This window comes from Arachis ipaensis, chromosome B10 (assembly GCF_059453495.1).
Source record: "Arachis ipaensis isolate K30076 ecotype BB chromosome B10, ASM5945349v1, whole genome shotgun sequence".
In the NCBI taxonomy this organism is placed as follows: domain Eukaryota; kingdom Viridiplantae; phylum Streptophyta; class Magnoliopsida; order Fabales; family Fabaceae; genus Arachis; species Arachis ipaensis.
Window position 1 is genome coordinate 12320991 of NC_142435.1, and position 19565 is coordinate 12340555.

At 35.5% G+C, this 19565-nt stretch overlaps 2 pseudogenes; one reads left to right on the forward strand and one right to left on the reverse strand.

The window, feature by feature from the left end:
* Nucleotides 1-275: 275 nt before the first annotated feature.
* On the forward strand, nt 276-814 carry LOC107620135 (pleckstrin homology domain-containing protein 1 pseudogene; annotated as a pseudogene).
* Nucleotides 815-1030: 216 nt separating this feature from the next.
* Nucleotides 1031-8827, reverse strand: LOC107620136 (uncharacterized; annotated as a pseudogene).
* Nucleotides 8828-19565: the final 10738 nt, after the last annotated feature.

Genomic DNA, 19565 nt, shown 5'->3' on the forward strand with positions numbered 1-19565 from the left:
ATCTTATATTCCAATTTATATTTCAAATGATAATAATAGTAGTATATTATTAAAATATACAAAATACGGTTGTAATTTTATACTTCATCCTGATTATTAAGTTAACAAGTTGATATAAGAAAAGGAAAAGAAGTAAAAAAAAAAAAACAGCAAGAATAATCTGGCGTGTGGCTAAGTCCAGCGAGACACTGTAACTAACTGTGACTGAATCTTTCATCTCCTGAGCTGTTCTTTTAAATCTCCCTCACTTCCTAATCTCCCTCCATTTCCCTTTCTACTAATGGCCAACCTGTGGCGCGCCGCGGTTGGCCTCGCAACCAATCCGGCAACGGCGGACCACGATGCCATCGAGTTCTGGTCGAACCCTGAGCGAACCGGCTGGCTAACAAAGCAGGGAGAGTACATCAAAACGTGGCGCCGTCGCTGGTTCGTCCTCAAGCAAGGGAAGCTTTTCTGGTTCAAGGACTCAACCGTCACGCGTGCATCAAAGCCACGCGGCGTCATTACCGTCGCGTCTTGCCTTACCGTTAAGGGCGCGGAGGATGCGCTCAACAAGCCTTGTGCATTCGAGCTATCCACGCGCTACGACACGATGTACTTCATCGCCGATTCGAAGAAGGAGAAGGAGGATTGGATCAACTCTATTGGTCGCTCCATTGTTCAACATTCTAGATCCGTCACTGAGGATGAGATCGTCGATTACGACAAGCGATGATTCCTCAAGCGCGTGAAATCTGTTTCGGTAAATCGACAAATCAAACCTCTCTTTTGCCCTTTTCTGTTTGTGTATATTAATCAATCGTGTTGAATTGTTATCTCACATTACCGTGATTAAAGAGAACGAACATGTAATGATACAGTTTCTTATATAAACCAAGATTGATGGTAATAAATTGGTGAGCAAGTATTATTCCTTAATCCTTGTAAATGGTAGAGAAGAAAACACAGACAACACGCAATAATTCACAAAAAAGAAGAAGGATAATCCAACTCAAAGCAGCTAAATGTTTCTCATAAACATGACACCTATTTATGGAAGGAGTTTGTGTTTAATTGCATGCAGCTCCATTATGACATCTTTAATGTTCATCGGTCGAGTGAGAAACTCTTGAGAACATGCAACTCCAATCCTGGCAAAGGACACTAAACACTCCTTGATACTTTACTTTTACGTGATCTTTCTTTCTCCTTCACTATACAAAGTTAGCAATCTTAAATCAACAATCTCAATGATTCCTTTTGGAATTATCTTTTTACAAAATTTGTGTAGGCTTAGATTTTCACCAAACATGTAATTTGTTGTTTTTTTTTTCTGTTAGTATTTTCAAAAGAAGAATTTCATAGTTATAAATGTCTTCTTGTGGTGATACTGACCCACCTGTTCCATACTCTAAATGATTCCATCAAAATGATAAGGGAAGAAGAATAGATATAGCGCAACAACATGATGATTATAGAACAGTTATTTTCAGTTCAATAAATATTTTAAGGAATTGATTGCCATAATAAAGTAGACATCATAATTAAATTAATGCAATTATGCATGATAGTATCATGAATCTAACAAATAATAATACATGAATTAATTTGAAGAAATAGTAGACAAATATTACCAAAAATGATCAAGAGCACTTTTACTTGGTGGAACATATCCGATGGTTCCTTTAATTATAGAGGAACTACCATGATTACTAGTAGAATAGTTTTTGTCCCCTTGAACAACTGAACAAGTCTAGTTAGACCAAAGTCTCCCAAGTGGAAAACAATATCATCATCAAGAAGCACATTGCCAGGCTTAATATCACAATGAATTACGGCTTCTCCTGAATCATTATGAATATAATCCAACACAAAAGTTACATCAAGAGCAATATTTACCCTTTGCATAAGGTTCAGACTCATATTTGTGAACTCGCTATCTTCAATAGTGTTGTGCAACAAAGTTTCTAGGCTCCCATTAGACATGAACTCAAACACTATGGCCTTGAAATCATTCCTTTGTAATCAACACTTGAACAAGAAGTCAGTAGGCTGAGAAGGTTTCTGTGTTTAATTTTTCCTAGAGCTTTACATTTGGCCATGAAACTCTTCGATGCCCCTCGTGTTTGAAGATTCAACACATTCACAGCAACATGTCTCTCAAAATGGACAAGAGTTTCTCCATACACAGAGCCAGAGCTTCCCAAGCCAACTAAATTGCATGAAAAAAATCCATTTCTTGCTTGATGTAGCTCTTCATAGGAAACCTTCAAATATCTATGTTCTACTGATGGTGAAAAAGATAACTTTTTGGACTTCTTCCTGAGGCATAATAGATACTAACAAAAATTATGAAAGAGATCAAAAGCCTGCCAATCACACTGATGAGAGTAATTTTCTTTTCATGAGAGCTCTAATGTTTGTTTAAGAAAAACTCAGGACATGGAGAGAGATTCAGTTGAGGTATCCCACCATACAAATCATTATTTTCAATGAGTGATATTACAGTGATGTTACTAAAGACTCCTTCCAGTGGAATTTGACAATATAGATGATTATAAGACATGCTCAAATTACTCAAAAAAGTCAGGTTTTCGAGTTCATGGAGATTGTGCTTGAGAAATTATTAGAAAGGTCTAACCTTTCAAGAGATCTTAAAAATCCCAGGAATGGGGGTAGACTCCCATGGAAGAAATTTTTGTCTAATCGAAGCTCTGTTAGTGTTACACACCAAGTTCCACGGGAATGACACCACAAAACTTGTTTGCATACATATATAATTTGGAGAGATGCATCAAATTACCTAACTCTAGAGGGATCGAACCAGTAAAGGAGTTGGTGGATAAGTCAATATTTACTAAACCTTCTTGATAGCCAAAAGTTTGAGTAGGTATGTTTCCACTTAAATTGTTTACCGAAATGTTGAATGTGTGCATCTTTTTACAATATATCAAGGTAAATGGAATACTTCCTTTAAATGCTTTAAAGTCCATGTGAACTTCTGACAATATAGTAAGATTGCCTATGCCAGTAGGAATATTACCTGAAAGAATGTTTCGTTGAGTGGAAAACTCTTGAAAACATGCAACTCCAATCCTGGAAAGGACACTAAACACTCCTTGATACTTTGCTTTTGTGTGATCTTTCTTTCTCCTTCACCATACGGAGTTAGCAATCTTGAGTCAACAATCTTAGTGATTCCTTCTGAAATTGCTTTTTTACAAAACTTGTGTAGACTTAGATCTTCACCAAACATGTCATTTGTTGGTTTCTTTCCTGTTAGTATTTTCAAAAGAAAAATTTCATAGCTATAAATGTCTCCTTGTGGTGATACTGACCCACCTCCTCCATACTTTAAATGATTCCAACAAAATGATAAGTGAAGAAGAATAGACATACCGCAACAACATGATGATTATAGACTAGTTATTTTCAATTTAATAAATATTTTAAGGAGTTGATTGCCATAACAAGGTAGATATCATAAGTAAATTAATGCAATTATGCATGATAATATCGTGAATCTAACAAATAATAATACATGAATTAATTTGAAGAAATAGTAGACAAATATTACCAAAAGTGATCAAGAGCACTTTTACCTGGTGGCTGGTGGAACATATCGGATGGCTCCCATAATTATAGAGGAACTACCATGATTACTGGTAGAATAGCTTCTGTCCCCTTGAAATAAGTCTAGCTAGACCAAAGTCTCCCAAGCGGGCAACAATATCATCATCAAGAAGCATATTGCTAGGCTTAATATCACAATGAATTACAACTCCTGAATCATTGTGAATATAATCCAATGCAAAAGCTATATCAAGAGCAATATTTACCCTTTGCATAAGGTTCAGACTCAGATTTGTGGACTCGCTATCTTCAATAGTGTTGTACAACAAAGTTTTTAGGCTCCTATTAGACATGAACTCAAACACTATGGCCTTAAAATCATTCTCTTTGTAGTTAACACTTGAACAAGAAGCCAATAGGCTAAGAAGGTTTCTGTGTTTAATTATTCCTAGAGCTTTACATTCGGCCATGAAACTCTTCGATGCCCCACCTGTTTGAAGATTCAACACTTTCACAGCAACAGGTCTCTCAAAATAGACAAGGGTTTCTCTATACACAGAGCCAGAGCTTCCCGTGTCAACTAAATTGGATGAAGAAAATCCATTTGTTGCTTGATGTAGCTCTCCATAGGAAACCTTTAAGTATCTATGTTTTAGTGATGGTGAAAAAGATAACTTCTTGGACTTCTTCCTGAGGCAATAGATACTAATAAAATTATGAAAGAGATCAAAAGCCTGCCAATCACACCGATGAGAGTAATTTTCTTTTCATGAGAGCTCTAATGTTTGTTTAAGAAAAACTCAGGACATGGAGAGAGATTCAGTTGAGGTATCCCACCATACAAATCATTATTTCCAATGAGTGATATTATAGTGATGTTACTAAAGACTCCTTCCAGTGAGACTTGACCATAGAGATGGTTATAAGATAAGTTCAAATTACTCAAAAAAGTCAGGTTTTCAAGTTCATGGAGATTGTGCTTGAGAAGTTATTATTAGAAAGGTCTAACCTTTCAAGGGATCTTAAAGATCCCAGGAATGGGGTAGACTCCCATAGAAGAAATTTCTGTCTAGTCGAAGCTCTGATAGTGTTACACACCAAGTTCCATGGGATGACACCACAAAACTTGTTTGCATACATATATAATTTTGAGATATGCATCAAATTACCTAACTCTAGAGGGATTGAATCAATAAAGGAGTTGGTGGATAAGTCAAAATTTACTAAACCTTCTTGATAGCCAAAGATTTGAGTAGGTATATTTTCACTTAAATTATTTTTAAAAATGCTAAATATATGCATCTTTTTACAGTATATCAACGTAAATAGAATACTTCCTTTAAAGTTCAAATGCATTAAAGTCTATATAAACTTCTGCCAATATAGTAAGATTGCCTATACCAGTAGAAATGTTACTTGAAAGATTGTTCTTACTCAAAAATATTATTACTAGATTTTTAAGCTTTCCAATTGAATTTGAAAATGGTCCCTCAAGGACATTCTCATCCATAAAAAGTGAACCTAAGCCAAATAGATTTTCAATTTTTCCAGATATTCTTCCAGATCTTTGATTCAATCCCATGTCAAGCAAAATCTTAATAAGATTGGTTGATAAGTTGCCTATGAGAATTATCAATGCACCACCTAAATAATTTTTATAAAAGTCCAGCTTTTGCAATTGAGTATAATTAGTCAACGAAAGAAAAGAAATCCAAATCGTGAGCTCTTCCAGTCCCAAATCTATTAGGACCCACTTTAAATTCCCGCAGTTTGTGTAAACTTCCTAAAGTGGAGAAATTAGTCCATAAAAATCATTTTCTTCTATATCAAATTTTTGCAATTCAGAAAGATTAGATATTGAAGATGGAAAAATATCAGTGAATAAGTTTCCTCTATACGCAAAATTTTGAAGATTGGGAAAAACCTGAGCTATGTTTGAGAGAAGATTACCCGCTAATTGGTTGCCCGCTAATGAGAGAGTTTGAATATTTGAAAGGTTGTAACGTGAAGGAGGAAGTAATCCAAAAAAATTATTTAGTCCCAGGGCGAAAAATTTTAAATTCGTCAACCTTCCTAAAGCTGGAGTTATGCTTCCTTCCAAATGATTTTGTGAAAGTGACAACTTGTGAAGTGATGAAAAATTTTTCAAAGAAGGCCGGATATTGCCGACAAAATCATTGGCTACAAGTCCCAATTGAGTGAGTTGTTCCATAGAACTAAGCCATGAAGGAAATTTGACAGTTAAATTATTGTATAGCAATATAATCACCTGAAGGCTTGAACAATTTATCATCTCTACGGGAATATGATTACCAAGATTATTGTCTCTCTAAGTCAAGAATCTTCAGCCTCTTTAAACTACCTACTTGTCTTGGAATTTCACCATGCAAGTAGATGTCAGTACTCCTTGAAAAACGTTAAATTTCCTAAGGATGGCGCAAGAGTACCACCCAGTATTAATTTTGCAGTTGTAGGAATGAGACTCTCATGTGGCAGCAACTTGCATGTAACGCGCTGCCATTCACAAAAATGGAGAGACTCATTCCATCATGGCAGAGCATGAGGATCATCATTGGTAAGCTTGTCCTTCAAAGCAAGCAATGCTATCTTATCGGTCTCTGAACTCAAGGATTTGGCCGTTGTAGGTGACCCATGTAAATTAAGATTTGTGAAGCAATAAATAAGAAGAGAAATCTGATCATGAAAATTGTTATTTTACAGTGCAGAATGCGACAATAAAAGCATGGAAAATCAGTAGACAAAAAGAAGTACTTAATAATAGGAATCATACGTCTAGATTCTATCAAGCTTCAGCCTTGTAACTGGTTGATACAAATGATTAAGAATTTATTCTTCATTTCTATTTTAATATACAACTAATGTTTCATAAAGTCATCCAATATATAAATTAAATTATGTGATTAAATGAATATCTTTATATAAATATGATAGTTAAAAATTATTAAATAATTTAATATAATATATGTCTATATTCTAATTATCTTCTTCACACACTAATAAAATTTTCATGTAAGTAAACTAATCGTTATCAAATTAATATATATAAAAACAAAAACTAATAAAATTATAATTTAAATATTATTTATTAATTTTTTATATTTTTTATTTGAAAAAAGTATAGAAAGCCAATTTTTTTATGGCCAACTTTAACCAATTTTTTTACTCTTAAAATAATTTTTTTTCTACTCATCTTCTCGCGATCGGCTTTTTCTTTATCTACACTTACTAAGATTTTACTTCAATTCATAAACATATATTACCCATCTCCCTCGTAAGTCGTAACTTTCAATAAAATTATTATTGACTTTAGATATAGATTTCATTTTTGCACGTTCTTTTAACTAAGATTTTGAATTTTTTTATATAATTTTTTGGGTGACTTTCTGATATATAGAAGAATAACTGAGCAGAAAGCATAAATTTTTAGATTGTAATTAAGTTTTAAAAAAAATACTAATTTGACAATTATATAAAAATAAATTAAATCTAATTAGAAAATTAACTATTTATCACAGACACTCGCAACTTTTGTAAAATTTTATTTTAATTTACATTAATATTCAAATTAACATCTAAAAATAAATGTGAACCGAAAACATGTTATCTATAAACGCTGTTTGAAATTTGAAAAGTGAAGTACCAACCCGACTCCTGTTCATTTTCAAGAATGACAATGCGACCCCTTAAAATAAAATCGATCCAGTTTGGTCTCTATCTCCGATTTCCGTCACACAAGGCGGTTCCCATGCGTTTTTCTCCGGCGAGACTTGACGGAAAACGCTGAACTGGCTCGTTCGGTGCGTGACCTGTCATATGAAGTGGATGATGTATTCAGTCAGTGTTGAGATGGAGAAGTTGAAATGGACAGGGGCTAATTTGTCCTACCCAGTCACCATATAAACGACGTCGTTTGAGTGGGAAGCAACGTTTCAGTTACTTTTGAAAAGGTGGGTTTCCATGAAACCCCTTCCTCCAGCCTTCACATTTAGAAGAAAACCCTAACAGAGCCATAAGCACATAGTTGTAAGAATCGGACCGGTGATCAAACCGGTCAGGTTACTGGTTTATTGGTTTATTGGTTCAACCGATAAACTGCTGCTTGAACCGGTAAAACCGGTTTCACATGAATAAAAAATATAAAATATTAAAAATAGTCATAAACTTAATAAATTCAAAATACATATCGTTAGTTCTTCACCAACATTTTAAAAACAACCAAGTTTCAAAGTCTAAATATAACTAATACAAAGATAAACATGAAAGTAGTTAGTACTAGTACATTAGTATCTTAATTAAACACAATATGGATAACAATTCATAAACTAAATCCAAGGAGTGATTTCGAAGTCGGCAAGTTGCTCTTCATCTGACAAATGTGGAGCTACATCCTGATTGGTTTCATTTTGATTTGCATTTTCCACAGAATTATTAGCTCCATCATCCTTCCGATCATCTTCCAAATCCAATTGATCTAGCATTATAGATAATGTTTCACAAATCAAGATAAAAAATAATATAAAACATGTCATAAGGCATACGAAAATCATAGTTGATCAAAATTCATAAATAAATAAAAGCATACCTAAATCATCTAAAGGTGATTGAAAATTCATAAATAAATAAAAGCATACTTGAGTTTTTCTTTTCTTGCTTCGAAGCTCTTCAATACTTTCATGGAATTGGTGTCTCACTGCAGCTGGCACCTTTCGACAAGACTCAACATCTCCTCCTTTTCCAGCCAAATGAAGCTTAAACCGATGAATTCCTCCACCCCTAATAAGCTTCTCACAATATATGCATAGCAGAATTGTTTTTTCAGACTCCACAACTTGTTTACAATGACCCATGCAAGATCATTTTTTGCTCTATTATTGTTTTTTTGGGTTCCGATTGATGCATCAGCAGTTGATCCTTGTTCTTGCGAAGATGGTGTTTCTGATGGTGTATTCGCAGCAGACATTCTAAAAGAATATGGAGTAGCAAAACCGCAAAATTATAAAACAATAACAATCCTAAATTCCCTAGTTCCTAATCCCTATTCAGCAAGACAGCAACCTTAAAACTTAAATGCTTAAATAGTTAAATTCCATATTCAGCAAGACAAACATATTCATATTTCATAGATTCAAATCAAGCATATAATTCAACAGTTTCATATTTCCAGTACAAATCAACAACACAACAAATTTACAACTTACAAGTCAGCAAGGATATTCAGCTTAACAATTTCAATAAGCATATTCAACAGTTTCATATTTCAAGCTTTCAACAAGGATATTCATCTTAACAATTTCAACAAGCATATTCATATTCATAACAGCAAGTCAGCAAGAAGTGCAGAAAAAAAGTAAGTTTACAACTTACAAGTGCAATGCAGAACAGAGCGGGTGTAATGCATTTTTCACAAAACAATGAACAATCACTAAACTTCAAGTGCAGAACCGAGCAGAAGCAGATTACAGAACTGGAGCTTACCTTACCTGTTTGACAGAGTCACAGAGCAGAAGGGCGAGGCAACGACGAGTTCGACCGGAAAAGCAACGGCGACTGGCCGAGGGCGACGGCGCTGGAACGGCGAGTTCGATTGGGCGGCAACGGCGAGTTCGCGGGTGGCGGGTCTGTATCTGTCCTGTTCCTACTCCCTTGGTTGAGTTGGTTCCTTCAGAGTTCAGACCGGTGGTGAGACGAAGAGGATGACGGCGGGCGGCTGGGGGCTGGGGGCTGGGTGAGTGAGGTGAGGCGGACTGGCGGAGGGCTGAGGCTTAGGCGCCGTTAGGGTTGGGGGGAAAAGGGGAAAGTGGAATTGGGGTGGGGGTGGGGTTTGGTAGCCCGTAGGGCTTTTCTTTTTTCTTTTTTTAAATAAACCAAAACGACGTCGTTTTGGAAAAGGAATAAAAAAAAAAACATTTTCGAACCGGTCGGTTTACCAGAAACCGTCGATTTTCCGGTTTTCATCAAAACCGGCCGGTTCAACCCGGTTCGAAACGACTCTCTTCCTTATCCGGTTACATCACTCAACCGGACCGGTTATGGGTCCGGTTCACCGGTTTTCTGGTCAAACCGGCCGGTCCGGTCCGGTTTTTACAACTATGCATGAGCAGCAGCAACGAACCACCGTTGAGTTCCATTTATGGGATTGGAAGAGAAGTTTTTAAAGATGAAGGCAGAAGTCCTATAAGTGTATCTGCAGGAAGTGTTGCTGCGCCGAAGAAGAAGAAGAAGTTCATTGCTCCACGATGCCAGTGTGGGGCGCATGCTATTTTGTTTCTCTCTTCAACAGAACTAAACCCTAACCGGTTATTTTTTGGATGTCCACATTTCAAGGTAATCTGAAATTTAATTTAAGTTTTGTTGATTTTAACTCGATGTGACATCTTTTGAGCCTACAGAGCACAAAACCGCATTGTAAATTTTTTGCATGGTTGGATGATTATGTTGCCTCGTTTGAAGAGTTTCCCAGAAATTCTCCTGATATAGAGGGTTGGACGCGAGATCAAAGTCAGATTCCTGATGCTGCTGGTGTTGATGCTGGAAAACTGAGGGAACTAGATGCTAGAGTTAGTGGATTAGAATTGGAAGCTAAAAATTGTAATGCCAATAGTGGTTCTAGCGGCGTTTGTGTTAAAGCTTTGGTTATTGCTTTTGTATTTGGAATTGTGATCTCCAAATTTTTTTAAGGCATATGAGTAGCAGGAACCTTTTGTGATACTAGGTTCAAAGTGTGTCTTATTTTTTAGAAGTGTATGTTGTTTACATTGTAAGTTGAAGTATGTATGTTGTTTCAAATGAGAATATGATTTGATCCAAGAAAAATGGTCTATTACTACTTTGATGAATTCTGGCAGCATGTAGTCATACAGATTTCTTACTGGAAAATGTTGGATAAACAAACCCAAAAGATACCTTATATAAAACATGTACACAAAACAACCAATCATGTCATTGTTCAGCATGAGAAAGGGACAACTTATAGCCTTCTAACAACAAAAAGAAGGCCAACATGTAGCCTTGAAACAAAGTGTTTCCTAAATTTGTCAAGTTTCAAACTGACTTAAAAATCTTCCACATCAGTCTAGTAGAATTTCAAAATGACTTAAACATGCATACAAGCACTTAAAAGCTTCCAAAATATTTCCTAGATTTGTAAACACTGACACTTAAACTAATAACAAAAGGAGTCATTCTTATCATCTATGTCAACAGCAACATATCAGATATCAAGTCTTCTTCGAATGTATAAACCCAGGGGTAGGAATGAACTTGAAAAGCCTTGCTGCAGTCCCGGAACTTGCTGCAGCCATGGTCTCAGCAGAAGGAGCACTTTGTTGAAAGGGAACATTAGCAGTTGTTGTCCTCGGGTTCACAGCCTGATCGGTTGGAACACATGGTCTAAGACCTGATGCTGCTTGAACTAATGGTGGAGTGGGTTGTCCAAATGAAGGTGGAGCCGAGATAGGAGCAGTTGGGGGCCTAACAACATGGTGCTTTCTTCTCTGGGCATAACTGAGGTTGGGGGTGGAGCAGGGTTGTGGGGGTGGTTGATTCAGGTTCATAGCCTCTCTTGCAACTTGTAACAAAAATTTAATGAGTATAAAATAAACAAACAGCTTAAAAGAACATTGACCAATGACTATACCTCATCTGCCTGGGGTGCATTTTGTGAAAAGGGAATTTCTTCTCCCTGTTCTTGTTGGTCAGAATTACCTTTCTTATGCATTGTCTTTAGAAGTTTCTTCTTGTTCTTCTTTGCCTTTGTCTATCACAGTAGTATAAATATGTTAGTGCAAGGAGAGTCTAATCTGTCATCTAAACAACAATAGGGATAAGGAGCAGGTTAAAAGATATTACTAGTGGATCCATAGGTGGGGAGGTTGTACAGTATCACTGTTTAGATTGACATTAGGTCCTACATCCTAATCATGTAAACAACCAATAGTGAGACACATAAACCCCTCACAATATTTAAATGAGACACCTAAATCCCCCACAATTTTTAAATGAGACACTTAAACCCTTAACAACTAATATGGTGTTCCAAATCGAACCCTAATTACATGGCCTCTGTTCTGGTTTGGGTTAAAGGGTACAATCTGCATTGGCTTCCCCTTACCAGCTCTTCTCTACTTCTTTGTCAATGGCTGCCAGTTTGGATCCTTTGGGTCATTCTTACAGGTCTTGTAGTACTAGTAATGCCCAAGCTATCCACATTTGTTGCACGTCACTTCAAAGGTTTTCTTGGCTTTAGTGGCGTGCACCTCAGGTTCTATAGGATCTACCTTCCTCTTCATCTTGGGGCGATGAGCTGGTCTCTTGATATTGGGTGGTTCCATCCTTGGAGCATCACATGGGGTCTAGTACTCCTCTGAATCTACTGGTTTGATGCAATGTATATATGTTGCTCTGATTGATTGCATGGTGAGCCATTTATGCACATGCTCCTCTGGCTTCAGACCAATTTTATACATTACTGCAACAGCGTGACAACAAGGCCTAACAAGAAGCACAATCCAGACATGCAATCCACAAGGTTATATGAATGATGTACAAATCAATATTCCAACAGCACAATATTAGAAATTTATAAAATTCCATAAGATACAATAACTCAAATAATGATTGATTCATAAACAACTATACCAGTAAGTTGCCAAGCATTACAAGTGCAGGTCCTTTCTTGAAGGTTAACTCCAACCTTGCTTGTTCCTCTATGAACCTCGAAGAGCACCCTATCATTGTCTCTAGCCCAAATGGCTCTCCACTTGTTAGCTTTAGGTTTCACAAACTCATCCAGTTTCTTCTGCTGTACTGGTGCCAAGTGACCATTGTGGCTCTCAAGCTTCTTCTTGTGTGTTGCCATTTGGCCTACAACCCTAAATGAAACCCTTCTTGGAAGCGTCTAAGCTAATGTATAACCTATCAAACAAAGGGAGGGCTTCAGGTTGTGGTATTGTCTCCATCAATGCTGTGGACCCGGGATTACTCCGATGAATCTCACTCAAGTAGTCTCTAACTTTTCCATACTGTGCCCGTGCATTACCAATGACCACCTTTCTAGCTACTTTCAAGGCCCTCGCAATCATTCTATGGTTAAGTTGCACATTGTACTCCTCAATCATGTGATCCATTGCCTGCCTTGGTTTCATATCAGGATGGATAAGTAGTCTCTTAATGAGCTTCGATGCCACCCAGCCCCTATCTGCCATGTTGCTGCCATAGTCTCTGGCACATGTGTGCTCATCTATCAGAGTTTTCACCTGGAAACACCTGCTAGTACTATTTTAGGATGTGAAAATCAGCCATGGACAATCCTCAGCAACACATGCTGCCCTCAGACTATGTTTTTATTTTTAATATATAACACATCCTTTCCCTCAAATACAAAGTAGTCTTTTAAAGCCTTCTTAAACGTTTCCATTGTAGGGAATATCTGACCAACCTTAAATACTACCTCTCCATACTCAGTATCCTCATCAAAGGAATCATATGCTCTCATTCTCTCATCCTCAGAAGAAACTGGGCTCTTGAAAGCCTCACGCTCATACTCATATGGTTTCTCATAATCACTATCCATCTGCACCTCAGTTGGGACTGAGCTTTGGTTACTAGGCCCATCACCCATACTAGGACCCTCAGCTGATCCACCTACAGGCCCATCTCTCTGGTCTTTTTGTCCAGCCCCAACACTTGATCCAGCTTCTCCAGTTTGGCCCTCCATCCCCCTCTTGCCTAGTCCATCTCTTAAGATATGCCTCCTTCTAACACCAAAATATTTTTTAGATGTTCTCTTCTTAGCAGTTCTTGGTGATTGTCTTGGGGTATTACAACTTAAACCACCCTTCTTACCCTCATTCTTTTTAGGTGACACTATTTTTTTAGGCACATTGTTCTTCTTCTTAGTTTTTTTTTCCTCATCTGTACTTTTATCTTCAGTTTCATACCCAACAGCCTCATTACTCGTCTTTTTCTTTGCTGAAACTCCCTTTTTTGGAACCCTTTTCTTCCTCTTGTTTTCTTCTTCACTACCACTGTCATCTGTCTCAAATCCAGGAGGAGGGGCTTGTAAGGCTCATCCTCTGTTGTCTCATATCCATCATCAGTTGATGATGATGATGATGATGAATCCAACACAACAGTCTCCTCAACCATATCTTCTTCAACTACATCAGGCATATCCACATCGTGTTCAAAGTAGATGTATAGCTCATCAGTTTTCCTGTACCTCAACTTACCCTCCCTCATCTGATTAATTTCTACATCTCCTTTAATTGCATGGAGTCCAGCTTCCATATTCGGTTCTCCCATATCAAGCCAGAACATCTGTTTATACTCCCGGTAACCCAATTCTTTAATAATTCAACCAAGTCAAAAAAATTTACGTAATCCAAGTCTAAGGGGGGGGGGAATCTCTTCACTTTACCATCCAAGTAGCAGAGATCACCTTCAGAGTTTCTGACAAATCTCCGCCATGGTGGAACACAGGAATGACCATATACTCAGACATCTGCAATTAGTTTATTCAAGCTTTAATAAAATCTCCCTAACAATAAACATGCTTAAACAAGAATGACCACCACTATATTATTTAATTTTTCAAAAATGCCCAAAGTTCAGGGTTATTTCAAATTTTCCATGACTAGGACCACAAAGGGTTGCAGACAACAATGGTTCCTTGTCAGAAGCAGAATCAATTTGGGGGGACCACACAACGCACAAGGGACAAATGCTTCATATAAAAATCACTAACCTGAACTGTCTACAGCGTCCTGACACAATTCCGTCCAGCTCCGTCAACAGCACCACCAAACCACCGTGAACTATGACGTCGTCAACACTGTAAGCAGCAACATCAGCGCTTTCCTCCACCAACATAGCATCCACAATGGTCTTGAGAAGTGAAGAAGCTTTTGACCTAGAGTTTTTTTGTAAATGTCAAGGCTGGGGGAAGGGGTTTTATGGAAACCCACCTTTTCAAAAGCAACTGAAACGTTGCTTCCCACTCAAACGACATCGTTTATATGGTGATTGGGTAGGACAAATTAGCCCCTGTCCATCTCAATTTCTCCATCTCAGCACTGACTGAACACGTCATCCGCCTCATATGACAGGTCACGCACCGAACGAGCCAGCTCAGCGTTTTTCGTCAAGTCTCGCCGGAGAAAAATGCATGGGGACCGCCTTGTGTGACGAAAATCGGGGACAGGGACCAACTGGATCGATTTTATTTTGTGGGGTTGCGTTGTCATTCTTGAAAATGGATAGGGACGGGTTGGTACTTCACTCGAAATTTGAATCAATCATTGGATTTTTAGATGCCAATATCAAGCTTAAGAAAGAGATTAACGCGAAATTAGGACCGGAGAGAGATGAACGGAAATGGGTTAAGTGAGAAAGTGGAAAAAAAATAATTTTGATACAATATAAGTGTAAAATAATTGTACATATATATTTAATTATGCAACAACATATTATAAAAAAAATTATTATTTTTATTAACTATAAGAATAATTATTTAAAAAGATGAATATAATTGTACATTATGTACAATATTTTACTTATTAATACATCAAAATTAAACTAAAAAAAATCATGGTAGAGCCAGAGGCATGGTTCATTCCAATGGACTAAACTAAAGAATTGCATATTCCGTTCAAATTTGCATGCAACTTTGTTTCCTCACATGCTAAGACGTCGAAAAAGGAAGTGCTAAATGATAATAAATTAAAGGTCTAAAATAAATATGAGACCAAAGAAATAATAAAGATAATTATTGAAGACTATTATTCCAAGGCAAATTCTATGGTATGGTCAGTTGAAGACATCTACACAAATAATGGGGTGCAGTCTTTTGGAGTGCGTTCCGAGTAAGATTACCGAGATAAAAATAAGTAGTTAATTTAATGATGTAATTTATTTTTTTTGGGTGATGGGTCGAAGAAATCCACATAGACTATTTTTTTATGATTGGTTTGAATTTGGATGTCCAATAAAATTTAAAGAGGTCTGAGAACATCAGAACCACAAACGAAAAAAGGCTGAGTTCACCAAAAATGAAATCCACGAGCATCTAAACAGAGAAGTTAACGTTAGTGAAGGCATAAAAAAATCATGGTTGGAATTGGCGAATAAGAGTTTTAGGGTGTGTTTAACAAATACGTTATAATTGAAAAAACACATTTTTCCTTCCTGCAAGCTTCAAATTTATGTTTGCCTAATTTTTCCTTCATGAACGCAGAAGTGTTTTTGCATTTGAGACTACGTTTACAAGAAACAAAAATTCTTAATTTCTGTGTTTTACAAATGGACTTTTAGCCACTAACACTTAACATTTATTTTCCTTTCACTTATTCTATTATCTATGGAATTCCTATTATTTCTTTTTACATGACCTTTTGTTTTATTATTTTTTATCTATATCTTTTTAGAAACCTTTTGTTTAATATTATAAACTTTTATAATTGTGATTTTTGTGTATTTTGTTTATTATTATTTTTTTATAATGTGATTCACATTAGGTAATGTAAATTAAACGAAAAAATTATCCATAAATAACAAATGTAAAAAATTTTAACATATTAAAAAAGAGAACTAAATATATACTATAGAAAAAGGTTATTAAAAAATAGTTTTAAAAAATAAAGATGTATTAAAAAATAATATTGTAATTTAATATTATGTCCTTTTTAGTAATTATCTATGTAAAAGTGAGTTTAACTAATATTATCCAAACAATATTTATTTTATCAAAATAAATTTTGGTATAGAGTTGCCAAATATAAATCATATTAACGCAAAGTTACTTCTACTCGAAATCAATTTGATAGAATCACTTTTATTCGAACTCCAGTTTGACAAACAACAATCCAAACACATGCTTAGTAGTTAGTTGCATAGGGTTAACCTCCAACAACGCCCCTGAATTATTCAAACGCCAACAAAGATGCACTTGAATTTTGCTTTCGAAAAAAATGCCTTTTAATAATTTAGAGACGCAAAAAATGCGTAACAGTTAATTTGTATTTTCAAAAAATATTAGAGATTGAATTTTGATGCGAGCTTTTGCAAGGATGATTAGAAAAATGAGATACTGTTATTCTTAATATTTGGTGAGTTTTTTGCTAAGTATGTATTTTTTGTATTTTTGAAACATACACTACTACATAATTGATTTTTACTAATATTTAAAAAATATTACCAAATCATATTAAAATGCTACCTATGTATATTAGTAACATTTTAACAAATGTAAAATATACCATATGTTACTAAAGAATTTTACTAACATTCTTCTAAAGATTTAATTATATTTAGTAAAAATGTTACAAAAGATATTCTATAGTAATATTATGAAAAATGTTACAATAGACCATTTATGGTAACACTTAGAGAAATGTTACAATAGATATTTTTTGTAACACTTAGAAAAATGTTACCATATATAATTTTTGTAAGATTTAGAAAAATGTTAGCATAGATATTTTCTGTAACATAACACTTAACAAAATATTACAATAGATATTTTTTGTAACACTTAAAAAATGTTACAATAGATATTTTATGTAATATTTAAAAAATGTCACAATAAGTCTTTCTAATAACATTTTAAAAAAAATATTACGATAAATATTCTATAGCAATACTCTAATAAATGTTACAAAAGATTTTCTTTACTAACAACAAAAAAATATTACAATAGATCTTTAGTAACATTTAAATGCACAAAATATTGAATTAATTTTTTTTTCAATTACATATTCTACACCCACTTTACAAATTAAACTCAAGATATTTAAACATTAAAATTGGTCTAATAAGTCAATTTTCCTATTTCTTCAATATGCTTACATGATTAATATTTTTTAAGATAGATAAGATTCTACCTAGCTTGAATATCGGTTCCAAGTTCCTTCCCTTCCGACGAAATTCAGTTGCTTCTTCTAGCTTTAGGCCTTCTGGAACTCGCTTGACCAACCTAGGATACACTGGAGATACAAGTTTCCACAGCATCAGAGGAAAACGCTGGCGTGTTCTATAGTTGTAGTTTCTGCCCCGGAAGAGGTATATTGTACCACTTTTCCTATGAATGATTTTTCCCCAGTCCTTTCCTTGGAAACCAGACAAAGACCATAAGTAATGAAAAACAATTAATTTTTTTATTGAGGAATGTCAGAGGACATGGTCAACTCAGAAAAGTAAGATCAACAAAGTCATCGTAAAAAAAAAAAAGAAAAACAAATTTAAAAATTTATATCCTTGAGAGAAGCCAAAGAAAATGCCATTGGAAATCGTAGCCCCCCACCCCAAAACAAAAGATGCATGAACTATATTCTCCTTACCATTTAAATTGCATAGCAGGATGAACAAATAAACGAATGTTTTAACCCAAAAGCAAATACATATTAACCACACAAGATGAGTTTTACTTCCAAAACACAAGCACAGATTTGAGGTCATTATGAATTGATATTAGTGAAAAGTGCGACAGTTGAGAGCAGAAAATAGATAAGAAACTTAATCATTTAAGATAGATAAGAAACGGATCACCCATATGAATATGACATTCATTTTACATGAGAACAACTATGTAGGGATCCATATCAAAACCATTTACTCTGCAAGTCATACCTTAGTTCGTCCATATGGATTTATTGCTAACAGAGGGAACTCTTCTGTACATGGAACCTCCTTTGGCCAACCATATATGGTGGCCGAAGATGAGAACGCATGCTGGAATCATTCAAATAAATAACAAATAAGTTATTATACAAGCAATATTCAGGAAATTTGAATATTCCTCCACAGATGTTGGAGTTTAAGTATTTAATTGAAATTTGAATATTATACAAGCAATATTCTGGAAATTCAACAGGCCATACAAATTACTCCAAGCAGTAAGAAGGAACTAGAAACATAATGTATTACAGTATCATAAAAGTCTGACACTGTTGATAATATTCATTCCATGCAGATGAAGATTGTCAAGCAGGACCCAAAACAACAATGAATTTACCTTCTTGCATCCATGAGCAACCATCACTTCCAACAGAGTGATTGTCCCAATCAAGTTGTTGTTATAATACAGTAATGGTTTTTGTACACTTTCACCTACTGCTTTTAGTCCCCCAAAATGTATCACCATCAAACATTAAAAATTGGTCTAACAAGTCAATTTTCCTATTTCAAGACTTGTAGCGGCTCTAATTCAATGTCAAGAACTATACGTGAAAGAACACAAAACAATTTTATATCTTTAAACAATAGACTTCTATAAGAATCTGCAACTTGCTCAACAATTATGAATCATTTTCAAATATATTTCATGCCACCAGGCTAAAGCAATTTACAGTTATATCATGCATGATACGTGTTCGGAGACAGACCTGTCCAAGAGTTATAGGAAGGAGTCTTCCGGTGGGAGGTCTAGGCCGGCTGCCGCCTAGAGTACGAGATGAGAATGCACTGCTATATATCAGTCTCCATCTTCCTTGCAATTTATCGAGGTCAACCAAGAGATCAACTACTCCTCCGACAGCTTCGAGTTCCTTAGCCACAGCATCTGCCTTTCTCAGATCCGCATTTGTAGCAAGACCTCTATTCAGCCCAGAAATAGCACTCTGCATAATGTAACCATAATTACTAAAATCCCACAGGTGTGAATTTAACAATACAAGTCCTCATGCTACCTAATGAAGTAAGAACTTTAGTATATGATGAAGTACCATCTTACTAACCCTAGAAGTATCAAGTAATTGCCCCCAAATTTCTTCTTCTTTTTTCTTTTTCTTTTTCTTTTTTTTCCTTTTCTTCTTTTGTCATTTTACGATGTGCAGGGCCAAAAATCATATATTATTTATAGATACTGGTTTTGACTAGTGACTAAAGGAAGCAAAATATAGATGGAGAAAAGCATAAAAGGGAATAAATCAAGATTCTCACAATTCAACAAAATAATTATTAATAAAGGGGATTGAGAGGAGTATGAAATTACCTAGATG